The 16,637-nt window shown below is 37.0% G+C and overlaps 1 protein-coding gene across 2 annotated transcripts in view; it reads right to left on the bottom strand.

Moving 5' to 3' along the window:
• The window catches only part of LOC126354204 (intermembrane lipid transfer protein VPS13B), a 192,381-nt gene extending 183,201 nt beyond the window's left edge, over nt 1–9,180 (bottom strand). The window contains exon 1 of one of the 2 annotated variants that reach the window (XM_050003660.1): nt 8,938–9,180. The gene's annotated coding sequence lies outside the window, so the exon portion shown is untranslated. Of the gene's footprint in view, nt 1–8,769; nt 8,893–8,937 lie in introns of those variants that run through there. The other variant, XM_050003661.1, reaches the window with a different exon arrangement.
• Between the last annotated feature and the right edge of the window lie 7,457 nt (nt 9,181–16,637).

The raw sequence follows: 16,637 nt of genomic DNA, 5'->3' as shown, positions 1-16,637 counted from the left end.
CCAGTAACTGTAGCAAATACAGTATTGTAACCAACATATTGTATCACGGTACACCTAGTTTTCCCTTTAAGAGGAGTATATACACTGACAATTTCTAAGGAACTTCTTTCTACAGAACAACTACCAACTGCTATGTAACAATCGACTATTGCTACAGAACTCCTTACCAATGACAGTAAAAGGAAATGTACAGGGTGGAATGTGTTAACTGCAGTGAAACCTGTGCATGAACAATCTGTAAGCATTTGACAGCTGGTGCAGTTATGATGTTTGATGAAGGTGGTTGTTGAACTGATTAGTGTAACATTCAGTGAAGTATGGCAACATCTCTGTGAGACACGGTTTGAGTACTCATGCTTCTGGATGAGCAGTTGGACAGCTTGAAGCTGGTCAATGTGTCAATACTTCACTCACAGAAATAGGTGTATCCAAAAATGTCATCTTGTGATTGAAAAAGGCCATTAAAGATAGAAACGCTATATGAGGGCATGCCAGTGGCTGTAGATGGACCACCACACTGTAAGAGGGACATCAATACACAGGCCTTGGCAAAAAGGAACAGACATCTCACTCCTAGGCAGATGACTGCAGACCTCACAACCGCTACCAGTATACATGCCCTTGCCAGCCATCAGGGCGATTTAATCAGACTGGTTTGTATGCTCAGAAGCCTGTTAAATGCGCATGCTTCTCACTGAGCACCCTTCCTCTGAACCATGCAAGAACTGAAAACTGCCTTGAAAGGAGAGCAACCAGCATGAAAACAGGTGCAAAAACGTGGATTAGAGCCTGAGGAGGGCATATTCCATACTGACAGTCCAATATTGACCTTTATGTTGAGAGTCTGAACTGCGTCAAACATGAATGTTGTTTATGTCTGTTATCTAACTTTCGCATGTTGTGGAATCTGTACCACTTTTCATTTCAAATATACCACACCAGCTCTCTTACATATGCACTGTGTTTCAAGTTGTCCAACACTGCCTGTGATTATTCCCATCCAACAATGTCCTTGGTCCTTAGAAACTGTCAAGCAGTTTATTATCTGCATGTATTGTAAAATAGCTCTATTTTTGAGTTTGTTAATGACTATAAATAACCTCAAAAAGTTGGGGAAACCTGCAATTTTTACCCCAGGTTTTTCTGTTTCATTTACAGAAATCTTGTTTTGTGTATTTGCTTCAATTCTCAAAGGAAATAAGTAATTCTTTACCTCAACAGATTATTAGGTAGTCAGCAAGATTAGTTTAAAGTTATTTGTTTGCTGCACTGTAATACATTGCACTACCCACAATGCGGCTCTATTGTGAATGGTGTTCTTGAACATGCGATGAGCTGGTTGACATTTGTAAGCAGCTGGAAACCATCCTGACTACTATCAAATGATTGACAGCTGCTGTGGATCAGTGTGCCTGGAGAGTCATGTACCTGTGGCACCGATACTAAAGGCACCTTTGAGTACTGCCTCTCCTGTGGATTCTGTCTCCTCTACAGGAAGCACAAGTGTCATTAGTCATCCTTTTGACTATGAGTGGCCTTTCAGTGTTGGCTCTAGGTGTCCTCTACAGGGTAGATGGTAGCTAGGTAGGACTCAGGCTGTTATACCAACACCCCTAACCAACAAGTTCAAGCTGCTGCCTTTCAGTGAAAGTGAAACTGAGCCAACAGGACTCACCTCAGCTGTTTTCGGGAAACCTGCTTTGTCCTGTGTCAAAAGGAGGCAAATGCAAAAGGGTAAGATCTATTAATCACTGCCAGTTCAAACATACAGCAAATAATAGTACCCCTTACGGAAATGGCAGCATGGAGCATGTAAGAACACTCAGTGTGTAAACCTGGGGCCTCATTGAACTTGTTGAAGGCTATACTGGCAGCCACTAACAGAACAGGTTCCAATCAGCTGCAGATCGTGGTGCACATTGGAACAAACGATGCCTATCATCTGGACTCCAAGGTTACACTTGGAACTTGGATTGTCATAGAGACTAGCAGAGAAGGTTTAAAAGACCAGCTCTGTGAACAGAGTTTCAGAGAAGCTCACAATTTACAGCACTGTCTCCAGAACTGACCGTGGCCCCCTGGGTCTGAACTGAGTGGAATGACTGAGCAAAGACCTCAGGGGTCTGTAACAAGCTAGCCTGCAACTTTCTGAACTTGCACCGTAGAATTGGGACCCATAGGCCCCCAAAATGAGTCAAGTGTGTTCTATACATCAGAGGCTGCTACCCAGGTAGCTGATTGTGTGTAGAGTGCACGCAAGAATTTTTTAGAAGCTGTAAGGAACACAGAGTAAGATCCCTCTTTCCACACGCAGGAATATTAAAATCCTGGTAGTTAACTTCAAAGCAGCCATAACAAAGTGCTTCTGAAAAGCAATGAAGCTCACATAATACTAGGAAAAGAAAGCTGGTTGAAATCTGAAATTGATAGCAGAGAGATTTTTGTGATAAATTTAAGTGTATATTGAAAAGATAGGCTCATGGGAAATGGAGGTGGCGTATTTGTTGCGTTACACAAGAAACTCGAATCTATTGAGATAAAAATTGAAGCTGCATGCGAGATTGACAGGGCAAGTTGTAGTATCAGGAGAGGGCATAAAAAGCTAATTGGATCCTTCTATCATCCATAAGAATCATCTCCTGATGTAATAGAAAACTTTAGAGGAAACCTCATTTTGCTGGTATGTAAGTTCTCTAATTATACTGCAATCATCAGTAGATACTTTAATCATCCAACAATTAATTGGGAAAATTACAGTTTTGTTAGTGGTAGACGTGATAATGCATTATGTGAAACTTTACTAAATGCCTTCTCTGAAAACTACCTAGAACAAATAGTTAGGAACTTCACTTATGATGGAAATACATTGGATCTAATCCCAACAAATAGACCTGAAGATGTCCACATCAACACTAATGTCAGTGACCATACGGGGTTGTGGTAACAATGATTACCAAAGTACAAAGGACAACTAAACCAAGCAGGAAGATATATATGTTCAGTAAGCTAGAGGAAAAAATCAGTAGTGTCATACTTCAATGAGGAGCTTGAAACTTTCAGCACAAGGCAGGAGCATCTACAGGAACTATAGCTCAATTTTAAAAGAGTAGTTGACAATGCACTGGATAGATGTGTGTCCAGTAGAACAGTTCCCAATGGGAGGGAAGCTCCGTGGTACACAGTCACTGTAATGAAACTTCTAAAGAAACAGAGATTACTGCATGATAGATGTAAAACAAAGCGTCGGACTATAGACAGAGAGATGTTTAATGAAATGCATTTGGCTATCAAGAGAGCAATTCATGATGCCTTCAATGACTACAGTAGCAGAATATTGTCAAGCAATCTTTTGCAGAACCCAAAGAAATTCTGGTCACATGTAAAGGCTGTTAGTGGCACCTAAGTTAGAGTCCAGTCACTTGCAAATGAGACAGGAGCTTAAATTGGGGGTAGCAAAGCAAAAGCTACAGTGCTTGACTTCATTTTCAGATGTTCCTTTGCAAAGGAAAAATCTATGAGAATTGCCCCAATTTAGTCTTCGTACCACTGAAAAGATAACAGAAGTAAGCATTCGTGTCAATGTTATTGAGAAACAGTTGAAATCGTTAAAACTGTACAAAGATCCAAGCCCCAATGGAGTCCCTATCAGATTTTGTACTGAGTTTGTGGCTGAATTATCCCTACTACAATTTATAGTAGATACCTCAAACAGAAAACCATGTCCAGTGGTTGCAAAAGGCCACAGGTCACACTCATTTGCAAGAAGGGTATTAGAAGTGATCTACAAAACTACTGTCCAATATTCTTGACATCAGTTTGTTGTAGAAGCTTAGAAAATATTCTGAGCTCAAACACAGTGAGATGCCTCAAACAGAATGACCTGCTCCATGCCAACCAGTGTGGATTCCAAAAACATCAAGAATGTGAAACCCAACTCACACTTTTCTCATAACTCACACTTTTCTGATATGACATACTGAAAGCTTTGGATCACGACAGTTAAGTAGATGCAGTATTTTTGATTTCTGAAAAGCATTTTACTCAGTAACAAATTCCATATGGGGTGTCACGCAAAATTTGTGAGTGGACTGAGGATTTTTTGCTGGGGAGGATTCAACGTGCCATCTTGGGTTGAGAGTCATCATCAGATGTGGAGGTAACTTCAGGTGTGCTCCAGGGATGTGTTTTGGGACTCTTGGTGTTTATGTTGTATATTCATGACATTGAGGACAACATCTGCAGATGATGCAGTTACCTATAATGAAGTACTGTCTGAATTCAGTCAGATTTTGATCAGATATCAAATTGGCACAAAGCTTAGCAACTTGTTACAAATGTTCTGAGATGTAAAAGAGTACTCTTAACAAAATAAAAAACATAGCATCCTACGCCTTTAATATCAATGAGTCACAGTTAGAATCAGCCAGCTCATACAAATATCTGGGTTTAATAATTAGCAGGGGTATGAAATGTAATGATCACATAGGCTCAGTCATGGGTAAAGCAGGTTGCAGACTTCAGTTTATTTGTAGTGTACTTGGGAAATGCATCCAGTCTACAAAGGAGATTGCTTACAAAACACTCACACTTAACTTTCTAGAATATTGCTCAAAATTGTGTTGGACCTAACAGGAGATATTGAATGTACACACAGAAGGGCAGTAGGAATAGGTACATGTTTGTTTGACCCATGGGGTGGTGTCACAGTGATGCTGAAGAAACTGAACTGGCAGACTCTTTGAAGATAGACATAAACTATCCCGAGACAGCCCATTCTCAAAGTTTCAAGAACTGGCTTTAAATAATGACTCTAGGAATATACTAATAACAATCAACATATCAGTCAAATTACAATTGGGGGACAAGAGTAGACTGTTGACAGCACACACAGGGCTTTTAAACAGTGATTCTTCCTGTGCTCTATATGTGAATGAAATGAGAGAAACCTTAATAACTTAACTGGCACAATGGGATGTACCCTCTGCCATGTGCTTCATGGTCATTTGCAGAGTGTGGATGTATAATGGACTAAAAATTGAGAGGCATTACTTTTCAGCATGCCCTCACATAAATAAAATATTCCCATTACCAGCTTTGGTAAACAGTTGCCGTCTTCATATATGACACAGTCCAGAAAGGGAACATTTAATCAACATAATATGTACTCTGCATACCTTCATGTGACAAAAAGTAAGAGCTCTAATGAAGGCATACCATCTTTGCGCCATTTGAGTAACAAACACTTACCCTGACCTCTTGAAACATTGTGAGAAAAGTACTTAGCCAAATGTCAATTATCTGCCTTTTTGCAACTGAAAACATTTCTGATCTGTGTATCCAGTCACAGAAGCCTACCGACCACTTTATTGACATTATGATAGTAACTGCCAAAAGTCACTGACACTGATATCACTGGCAATTTTTAGATAGCACATCATTATAATTCATTTTGATCCTACAGATCTGAATCATTTGTAGTCCTGCTTGTCCAAGGAAGACAAATGCAGCAGAGTTTGGACACTACTTGCTTGAATCAACAATTACCATATAAAGCTTTACATAGAATTCAAACCACAATAGGACTACAAGCAATCACACAAATATGTGAAATGGCAGCAGTTTTATGCACCAAAGCCACACTTCCATCCACTGTAGCAGGACAAGCCATACTGAAACCGATATGTTTTGAATATATCTTTAATGTGGCATATCACTTAAAGGGCATATTTTCATAATATGCAAGTATAACTATGAAAGTGCCAAATACAGCAAGTTAGCTTTGGGAGTGCGCTGAAATCAAGGTGATAGCTGCTCGACTTGCATCTGTCGGCCAATACAGAACAGACAAGTCAGTCAATCATACAGGACACCAGGCTAATTTACACTTCAGTCCACCACAACTATCACGTTTTTTGCTTTCACATTTGTTGGCTTCAACAGCTCTCAATCAAACTGTTACCATCCAACCTAAATCACACCTCAGGCAAAGCTACATATCAACCAGTCACTGTTTTTTTTTTTTTTTTGTGAAAGAATCTAAATAATTGTGACAAGCAAGATATAAATGTGTGCAATGAGTGGCTGATAAGATCATGTGTCCTGTGCTGTGACTGGATGACAGAAGCAAATGGAGCATGTAATACCGTTGCCCATGAAGCACTGCCACAAAAAATGTAGGTACAGAATATTATCAAAGCAATGTATGTTACCCTAAACAACTACCTAAGCATCAAATGAATGAGATATATGTTTAAAATTCCATCAATGAGGTGGTAATTAGAGGCAGATCAGAATATCACCAAACTTCAGATACTGCAACAGAACAGAAATATTGCTAACATCGTGGCAATAAGTAAATCCCCGAATGTACTATTCTCTCCATCAAGTGGACCATGAATCGGCACTACTTTTACTTGGAGGGCCAAAGATATTTAACAAAGTTATTGGAAAAATTAATGTGAGAACCAGAGCACACAGTATGAACCAAGACTTAAATCTGTAACAAAATGTACCATTTTTTAATCCACTAAATATAGTTTGGTCTTGTGCATATTTATTCTGCACTCAACCACTTTAAAATTACGTCGTTCAGGTCTGAGTACTTTCTTAAATAAGACTGTGTTTATAATAAACAAAGAGACAAACAGAATATTATGTCCTTCAGGCCTGAGTACTTTCTTAAATAAGACTGTGTTTATAATAAACAAAGAGGCTAACAGAAAAATTCTACTACTCTTGGATCCTTATCCACATTATTATTATCACTAAAAATGTGAAAACACACAGTATGATTCCATATAAAATCTTAACAAACAGTATTTTGAAAACCAACATAAATTTCACTTATTATCAACAACACCACATTCACAATTAAGTCACTCAAGAACTGATGAGGGATGAAAGGTCAAGGTTTATTATCCTGTTGGTGAAGACATCATCATAAATGTAGCAAAGGTAAGAATGGCATGACTGTAGAATTTTCATGGGAACCATTGTGTCACTTGCCTCAGGGCATTCACAGAAAACATAAATTTTGATAAACGGATGAGGACATGTACTACATTCATGCTGAATGTGAATCCTGTGTCATATCAACAGGCAACCACACTTGGAGCTAAGCAGCAGCCAAACAATCACAGCTTCTCTATAGCAACACCGCAAATGTTGGCAGCTAATGCAATATTGCAACATGATTTACTCTGTATATCCTCTGCTGTAAGAACGGTATTTGAAATTGTGTGGCAAATTTTTTTGTGGAGAAAGAGTCAGTCCCCAAACTGACCTTCAATAGTGGATATGACTGCCATGTAGAACAACTAAATGTCTAAACTCTTTTGACAAGAAACAAGACCATCCAGTAAATCACATTATCTAGGAAGACACTCTATTATCATCCAGCCAGGCATCCTTTACAAATTAATTTTCAGGTAAAATGATAAAGTTCAGAGAAAATATTTTAATAATCCCCTAATCAAAAATAATCAACTGTTCCTTATCCCAAATTTTACAGCCATTAAGGGTAGAATACTGTAATACGAGTGACAGGAATGAAATAAATATGAAGTACGAACCGATGACATTGCTATCCTGAGTAAAAGTGAGGAAGGATTGCAGGACCAGCTGAATGTAATAAACAGTTCAATGAACACAGACTATGGATGAAAGTAAACCAAAGAAAGACTAAAGTAATGATGGGTAGCAGAAATGAGATTAGTGATAAACTTAACATCAGAATTGGGAACCACAAAGTAGCAAAGTGAAACATGGGAAAACTGTGAAAGAAGGAAAAAGTGTTTGAGATAAGATGCTACAGAAGAATACTGAACATTAAGTGGACTGATAAGACAAGAAATGAGATTTACAACTGGTGAGGAGAGGAACATGTGGAAAGCATTGACAAGAACAAGAGACAGGATGATGGTACATGTGTTATAACATCAAAGATTAACTTAAACAATATCTGGGGGAGTTGTAGACAGTAAAAGCTGTAGGGGAAGGGGAAAATATAGATTATAAATAAAAAAACTTGTTCATTGGGCATATTTCAGACCCATCTATTTCATCATAACACCACAAGATACGGCATGCACTATGGCTCAAGTCTCAACAAAATATCTTTCTGCTCTTTACAAATATCAAACGTCTAACACAGAGCACACATCAGTATTTTTTATATGTGATTTTTGGCTTATGGAGAGCTGTTGGAGTCCATTAACTAGTTTACGAACCACACAATGAAATGACATAATGTATGGCATAGACGCCAATACTATATCGTTAGATGAGAATGGGCAAGAGGACACAAGAAAGAATTTATTTTTCATTGCTTTTGACACATTAGATACAGAAAATCAGTTTGGACACAGTGACAAAGCAAACATGACCATTCGTTCAGTATACTCAGGATACAATAATGTTGCAGATTATTGTACAGCATTAACACTGTTATTCTGATCAGATTAATGCACCTACGAGGAACTTTTAAATCTACAAAATGTTCAATCGATACCAGCAGCTATTAATAGAGAATTGGCACAATGAGAAAACAATATCATAATTTTCGTTTAGGATACATGGATGAAAGGAAAATCACATAAAATATATAACGACAGACTAGCTACACATTATTGAGGGGAAAACCAAAAGTAATTCGACTGCGAAAAACAAACTGCAAGCAACAAAGTGTCAAACTCAAACAAAATAATTACAAGGTGAGCGACACTGTGCTAGTATTCTCTCTCATACGCTATAAAAATTTAGTTAACTTACGATGCGTGGTACTGGCTTTCTGGACATTATTTTACAAACATAATGTTATTTTTGTAAATAAAAGGCACAACAAAACAAAATTTCCTCATTAAATAACCAATTACAGGAAGTAAAACTTTGTGTCTAATCAATTACTTCTACAAAGTGCAGCATGGTTTTTCACCGTACCTTCGCTGCTGTCAAGCAGTTACTTGACACGTAACGCCCACATCAACAACCGGCTCCACAACGAATGCAGTCTGACGACGTCTGTATTCGTCCGTCACTATTTTGGAACACGATTAATTTTTTGGGGGTTTGAGTTTGTACATCGTGATGCAAATAAAAATATTTTTAAACGCTAGTAAAAGTAAACAGAAAAACATGCTATATGTCACAAACAGCTTATATTGGCCATCTTTGCCGTAACATAGATTTAATGCTGCCAACGTTGTTTCAGTCGCCAGCAAAACTTGCAATGTTGAGACAATCAAGTAAGTTAAGGAAGCGACAAAACATTTGATGCAGGATTTACGTAATTTTAGCCGTCATAAAAACTTTGCATAATACTGGTTATAACGAATACATAATTTATTGATACAAACTATCAGTAAATGTCACATTCGCAGGTCTCAGTACTATAGAATTTCATAAGGAAACAGGAAAGAAAAATTTATAGGTTAACTCTAATACGGAAGATAATCTTCATCAAAAAAAATCCGCCGCAGCGAAGCTAAATAATGACAGAAAAAAGTGTGCCACTTGTGCTAATACATGTGATAATCTTCCCAAGAAACCTGTCCTCGACTCTTTGGCTGCGATAAGATAGGGCTTAACTAAGAAGTACTCACATTTGTGTAATAGGAATCTACGTCTAAGCCTTTATTACTGCTTCAATCATCCAGTCAATTTTTACAGCTTTTATTGAGGAGTAATACAGGAAAGAACCTTTTTACCGGTTAAGGAGGATTCGCACTTGAGGGAACGGAATGTCACATCACATCACGTCAAAATATCCCACAGTGCATTCCAAACAGAGACATCCACGAAGACCACAATGTCGCACAACTTCACGTTACATCATAGCCAAGGTTACTCGGGAAGAAAGTTCTGACGTTGACGTTGTTTGGGGGAAATGTGTCCAGCGAAGCTAACTAATGTTTTAGTTGTTTATTTTGTGCCTTTTGCTTGTTTTTAGACTTTTTTATTATTTTACTTTGTTTTCGTGACAAATAACATATGTTCCAGAACGACTAGGATATTTTTAAAGAGAAAAATGATGTATGTTTGACAATAACAGAACTGAGCTGACACCTACATAGAATAGAGGAAAGCGCCCGAAAGCGGACCCCTCTTGTAAAGTGGACCCCCTAGTCTCCTGGCTCTGCAGTCTCCTGAATTCTAGCGGCACCAAGTGTAAACACTAACTTATGCCTCTACCCGTCTGTAGTGGAGCACACCAGTCGCCCACTTCACTCATTGTTCGTTTGTCCGCCATTACGTATTCTGACAATGGTTGAAGTTCTCGTACTGTGCTACATTTCTCATTATTTCTCCAAGATATTGCAAGGTAAGCATTTCAGTCTGTATGTATTCTTAAATGGTAACGTTCAGGGTCTTTGTTTATCACTAAACCGATTCATTTAGATGTTTGATTAAAAATTGATGCCCTTAACAATGTGTACGCTATAGTTGCCAAAACTGGACCCTACTTGTTTGCCTAAACTGAACCCCTTACACTTTCATGTTTGAAGTCTACCTGTATTTGTACACAGTCTTATTCTCTTGGAATTGTGTTCAGATTCCAAGAGGATAATGGGGAAGGTTGACCAAAGAAAGTGGAGTCCCTGTAAAATGATTTAAGCTATTGAAGCAGTTCAGAAAAAGAAGATGGGTTGGAAGAAGGCCAGTAAAGTGTTTAATGTTCCAATAACAACACTCATGATGTTGTCCAACATAAAGTATGGCACACCTGAGGAAGCGGAAAAAGCCAGAAGAGGTAGACCTACAGTTTTGGGTAAAAAGTTATTCACTATTGTCTTGCTATCGAAGCATCTTTCTTTGGGATTACTCTTAACGATTTACGAAGAATGGCAGTGCAATTGCCAGAGCGAAATGACATTGAACATCCTTTCATAGATAACACTGCTAGTAAAAAATGAGTTAAACTATTTCTTAAGCGCCACAAAGATAAACTGTCATAGAGGAAGCCTACTGGGACATCCTGTGCTAGGGCTTGTGGATTTAGCAAGGAAAACACAGAGAAATTCCAAAGCCTTCTAGAAAATCCTGATGACAGTTTTAAATTCACCCCTGATAGAATTTACAACGTTGATGAGTGCGACATTACTGTGCTACAGTCAAAAATAGCAAAAGTAATTGACCTCAAAGGTAAAAAGCAGGTAGCATCCTCAACATCTGGAGAACATGGAGCTCTTACAACAATCGTTGCTTCCATGAGTGCTAGTGGATCATTCATACCTCCTTTAGCGATTTTTCAGAGGAAAAATATGAGTGAACAGTTGAAAAAAGGTGCTCAAGAAGGAACAATCTTTGCAGCGCACCCTTCAGGTTGGGTTCAAATCAAATTCTTTATTCAGTGATTTCGACACTTTATTGAATTCGCCAAACCTTCAGAGGAAAAACCTGTGGTGCTGCGCTTGGATGATCATTTTAGCCACACTCAGAATATTGATGTGATCGACTTGGCAAAATCAAATCATGTCCCCATTGTCTCATTGCCACTTCACTGCTCACACAAACTGCAACCTTTGGACAAAACTTTCATAGATTGTCTCAAAGTTTACTACAGCGAGGAAATTAGGCAGTGGTTAAGGCACAATGAACGTGGTGTCAGTGCTTATGATGTAATGGAAATCTTTGGGAAAGCCCAAATTGCAATTAATGGGTTTAAAGCAACAGGAGTATACCTGTTGAACAAAAACCCGTTCTCAGATGCTGAATATATCGAAGAAGCCAATAAAAAACAATATTCATCTTCCTATGAAGCTGTGTCAAGCAAACAATCAGCAGGGAATCAGGGGTTTTCAGAGGATAGAGAAGAATATGATGACAAAAATCAACCATCAACTTCGAAAAGCCTGGGTGTTCCTCTATCATCAGTTACACTTGAAGTTTCTCAGCGCATCGCATCTTCTGAGTCAAGTCCATTCGACATCACTCTCAATCCAAAAATTAAAAAGAGCGCATTGAATAGGGGAAGAAATGCCTGCGGTTCTACAGTCATCACATGTTGGGGCCATATAGATTGTTCTGAGGCTGAAAGGGACGTGTACATTTGCGACTTTTGTCGCTGACCTATCTCATTTTGTCATCTGCATTTTATGGTTTAATTGTTGAATATATTTTGTAATTTTTAAAATTAAATCCTGAAATTGTTATGTAAAACATATACTTTAAATCTAGTTTATGTTCTTATTGATATAATTCGCTTTTCTAATTTTGTTTACTGTTCTTTTGTTTTCTTTTTTTTTTACAAAAGTGCCGCTTTTGGCAACTAGTTTTCCAATTCGCAAAGTGCAAGGATATCAATTATATTTTTTTAAATACTAATTTTTGATTATATTTTCTGAAAGTAAATTGTAAATGGTACACAACATTACAAACTATATAATAAATGCTTTTGAAAGATAATTTTCTACAGTTTCCTATCATTTAAAAGTTAAAAACAAAATGGGGGTCCACTTTTGGGCACTTTCCTCTATAAATAATAACAATAAACTTTTCATTAAATAACATTTATTAAGTGAAAAAAATCAGCTCCAATGAAGGAGAAAAATAAAAGTGTTTATAATGTTATTTGTTACGTAGAATATAATTTTGTTAAATAAAGACATGGTTGGTGACTTAGCCTATTATATGAAATAAAGTGTTGTGGCTGTACACCATCAACAATTTATTGTTTGATGTGTTTGTATGTTATATTTTCGTGAGCAAATAGATGTCGACGTTTTGAAATATTGTTTCATTTAGTAGAAATTTACAACACAAAACTGATCAAGAATTTCCGTTGTGAAGTTTGCTTCGGCAATTAATCAACTTTATCGTCGTTAATTCAATTCCTATACTATACTTCGACTTTTTGAAGCACATATAGTATATCATAACCTTAATTTCAACTCTCTGTACTTGGCTAAAGCTGTCCTCACACGGGGCAATGCAGATATTGTTGATGTAGAAGTGGAAGAGAAATCCAACCTCAGGAGACACAGTGTCCATGTCACAAGAAATATGCTAGTAAACGTGAGTTTGAACTGTAGCGCTCAGTCTTGGTAACTGTCAGGTGTACCTGTCTCCCAAACCACACAACCTGTTTCCGAAAATGGAAACATATAAAATCCCTACATTAGCTCTTTTAAAATGCACAGTTTCTCCCTCACCCATATACTATTTATAGAGCCTTTTCGAAATCCTTGAACATGTTATAGCATAAAAAGGAAAGGTGTGTGTCCAAGCAGTAAGGACATCGGCTTACAAAACTTTACAAATTTGGACAAATTCACTCCTGAGAGAAAGTACACTTACATTTACCTAACATCGAACAATATAGGAAAAGTTTCTATTAATTCAATAGGAAAGTCCCACAACCTTTTAGAAAACGTGAAGGTAAAACAAAAATCTTGGATACAGCAAAACATGATTTAGGTACACATAGCTTCATAACTCAGCTCCTCTACCAACTACTCTACTCTCAACTTCTGCAACAGCCAACTACGTATTTTATATCACAATCTTCTGAAAGCTTTAATATGCTATATGTTATTTACTGACATTTAATTATAATAAATCTTACCAAGAACGACGCATTTTTGATGAATCTTGAATTTGCTGCTGCCTTAAAATGTTGTGCTTCCATTGCATGCAAGGTATCACAAGAAAACAACAAAAAACGAACATTATTTAACCACCAATATGACATTTCGAGACATTTTATTAAAGCAGATCGTATCAATAACAACGCGTTTTCGAGAAATCCTCAATTATCTGATGGTTAGAAACAGCATATATTCATAGGATGTAAGTTATAAACCACACCACATATGGACTTGAGCCGAAAACGTCAAAGTTAGGAAATGTCGTGATAGGTCCCAGATGCTGTTTGGTGAGTTACTTAATTTTCTAACCAAATATTGTACTATTGTGTGAAACAGTCATTATTTTCTGATAGCACCAACTGGAATGCTGTTCTATTTATAAAGGATTTTAATTAGGGTCAACAGTAATTTTAAATCTTTGGAGTCACAAATAAATTTCCATTTCACCTTAATATTCACAGTCAATGATAAAAATAAAAATAAACTATCATTTAACTGAAGTGAAAAATACCTTTACAGTCGTGACTGCTCCACAGTAATATGCAGCTTAGCATGTTCAAACTCTCAGTTACAATACTTTTTAATGCTTTAGTCAACCCAAATGGTGGTGTGTTACTCGGCTGCAAGCAAGCAATTATTTGGAGTTGTTAAATGCTAGAATTATCTTCCTACCACACTGTTTGAGAACATCTTGCCACTTTACAAAGTATTTATTTACTTAGTTGAAGACTAATCCCTTTATTTTGGTATTACACTAAACTTTTCATGTGCATAAATGAACTATTGAAGATCTGTGCTGTCAAATAAAACCGGAGCAAACTGAGAGCAGTCGCACCCATCAGCAGTTTTGGTAGTTCATATATGATGGTGAGGAAAGCACAATCCTATAGGAAAGTTAAATGCCTTTTAACTTTCGTATCCTTCATGTAAAGGTGGCCAATGTGCAAGTAGGATGTTTCCACATATAAATTGACTTATGCAAGTGGTGGTGGGGGAACGTAAGTGTAAGTAATTCATTCCTGTGAAAACTCAGTTTTGCACTGAACATTGATATGAAGCCATAGAAGTATTAAAATCTGTATCCCTGTTACAAATGAGTGTGAAAATTAAATGGGTAGTTCAAGTTGTATTGGAGGTTAAAATTATTCAAGTACAAGTTTTCTGAAGGAAAAATACGATGCAGTTGTGGAAAGGAACATAAATAAAATTGTGCCATGCAAAAATAAATCAAATACTAAAAAATAATAGCAAAATACAAATGCAGAGGATGTACTTGAAAAAATATTAAACTAGAACCGAAAGTGAAAACTTACTGAATGGTAAAATAATCGAGAACTGATATCTTGTCACACTTTCTCTCCTACTTGTACGAAACGAACCCTACATCTTGAACAGATATTTATAACTTCTAATATTTTGATATAGACTTTATGCAGAACACTACGTTCATTTAAGATAGAGTAGATTACTCATTGTCAGCAGAAGTTGTGAACTTAACATCCTTTTATTTTGTTCTTCAGATTATTTTCGTTGTCTCTCATACCCTTCAGATCACTAGGCTAATACTCATATGCCCCATTTCCCTGCTAGGGTGTGGTAAGGGCTTGTCTCTAGCTAGTGAAGTCATGTTAGATATTCAAAACCATTAGCAGAGCATTGTTAACGATTTCTTCTTGTTCTTAATTTCTATGGTGGGCATGCAACGTTTATCCTGAATAGTAAATGTTACAGTGCTTTTGCGAGTAACACAGTGTCAGAAACACTATTTCAGATGTTTGTCTAGTATTAAACACATATTTGATCCAATAACACGACGCATTTGGTCTCATTGATGTAAATTTTTGTTATACTTCTCGAATGACCAAGAAGAGAGGTATGTGATGTGAAAGGTAGCTTTCATAATCCAGCACTCTCCTTAACATGGACACACGAAACTGACGTTTTCCCTATGTCTTCCCGAAAATGCTGAAAACAGATTTTGCTATGTCTGGTCAGTTTCCAATATTTCTTTCTCACAGTGTCTACACAGAGAGCTTTTAGACTTGGACTGATATGAAATCTGAAGGGAAACGACAGAAATAAAACCAGTACAGTAAAAGTAAACAGCACAACTAAAATTCATATAGGTAAAAGAAAATATCGCTTGGGTAAGTCCATTTACAAATGAAATATGATTCTTTTACACCTTACACTAGAGTCAGATTGAGTAGTACACCAGTAAATGAGGCAAGCTGGCATTTTTGATCAGAAACCTTCCATGATTCAACACAATCATTTTGGAACTCCTGAAACCACTTAGTTTGCATGTTGAATTTTGTAAAACTTTGGGACGGACAAATCAATAAGCTGACATATTTTGTTTATTTTTATTCAATAATGTCATACGAAATAATGTTCTGGAGTAACTCATTTTTAAGAAAGAAACCATTCATTGCTCAAAAACGAGTTGCTCACCCATTACATTTTGGAAACATCTGCTGAAGGAGTTGGGCACTTTGACTACTGCCTCACAGTACATTTATTCTCCCATGGTGTTTGTTGTAAATAATCTACTGCAGTTCAAAGGAACAATGATGCAAATAGTTCCAACACAGAATCAGAGTAAAAAAGCGACATTAATTATTCCACTTTAGAGTTGTTTTAGCACAGTAAGGAATGCACAATTTTTTGATCATTTACCAATGTTATGGAATGCTTGACAGGAAAGTTAAATTCGAAAACAAACTGCAGAAGTTTCTCCTTGACAACTCCATTCACTTTGTAGAAAAAATTCTATTCTTGTAATGTCTGAAAGATTGTGTGTAGCAATCACTAACTCAACTCAGCATTTAAATAAATTGCAGAATTGTAGATGATCACGAAAAGCCATGTTTACTTGCGAATGTATAATGTTTGTGTAAAATGATTCATTCCATAATATTATGATCAATTGTACTTCTTAAACGAAACACAGTGTGGGAAATTGTACATCTTAAGCGAAGCACAGCAATGGTTTACAGGGGAAAATCCATTAAGACTGCAATGGCACTCTTCATAACATCATTCAGGCCCTTC

The sequence above is a fragment of the Schistocerca gregaria genome, chromosome 3 (assembly GCF_023897955.1).
Source record: "Schistocerca gregaria isolate iqSchGreg1 chromosome 3, iqSchGreg1.2, whole genome shotgun sequence".
Classification (NCBI taxonomy): domain Eukaryota; kingdom Metazoa; phylum Arthropoda; class Insecta; order Orthoptera; family Acrididae; genus Schistocerca; species Schistocerca gregaria.
Note: the sequence above shows the minus strand (reverse complement) of the source record. Positions and strands in the feature narration are given on the sequence as shown.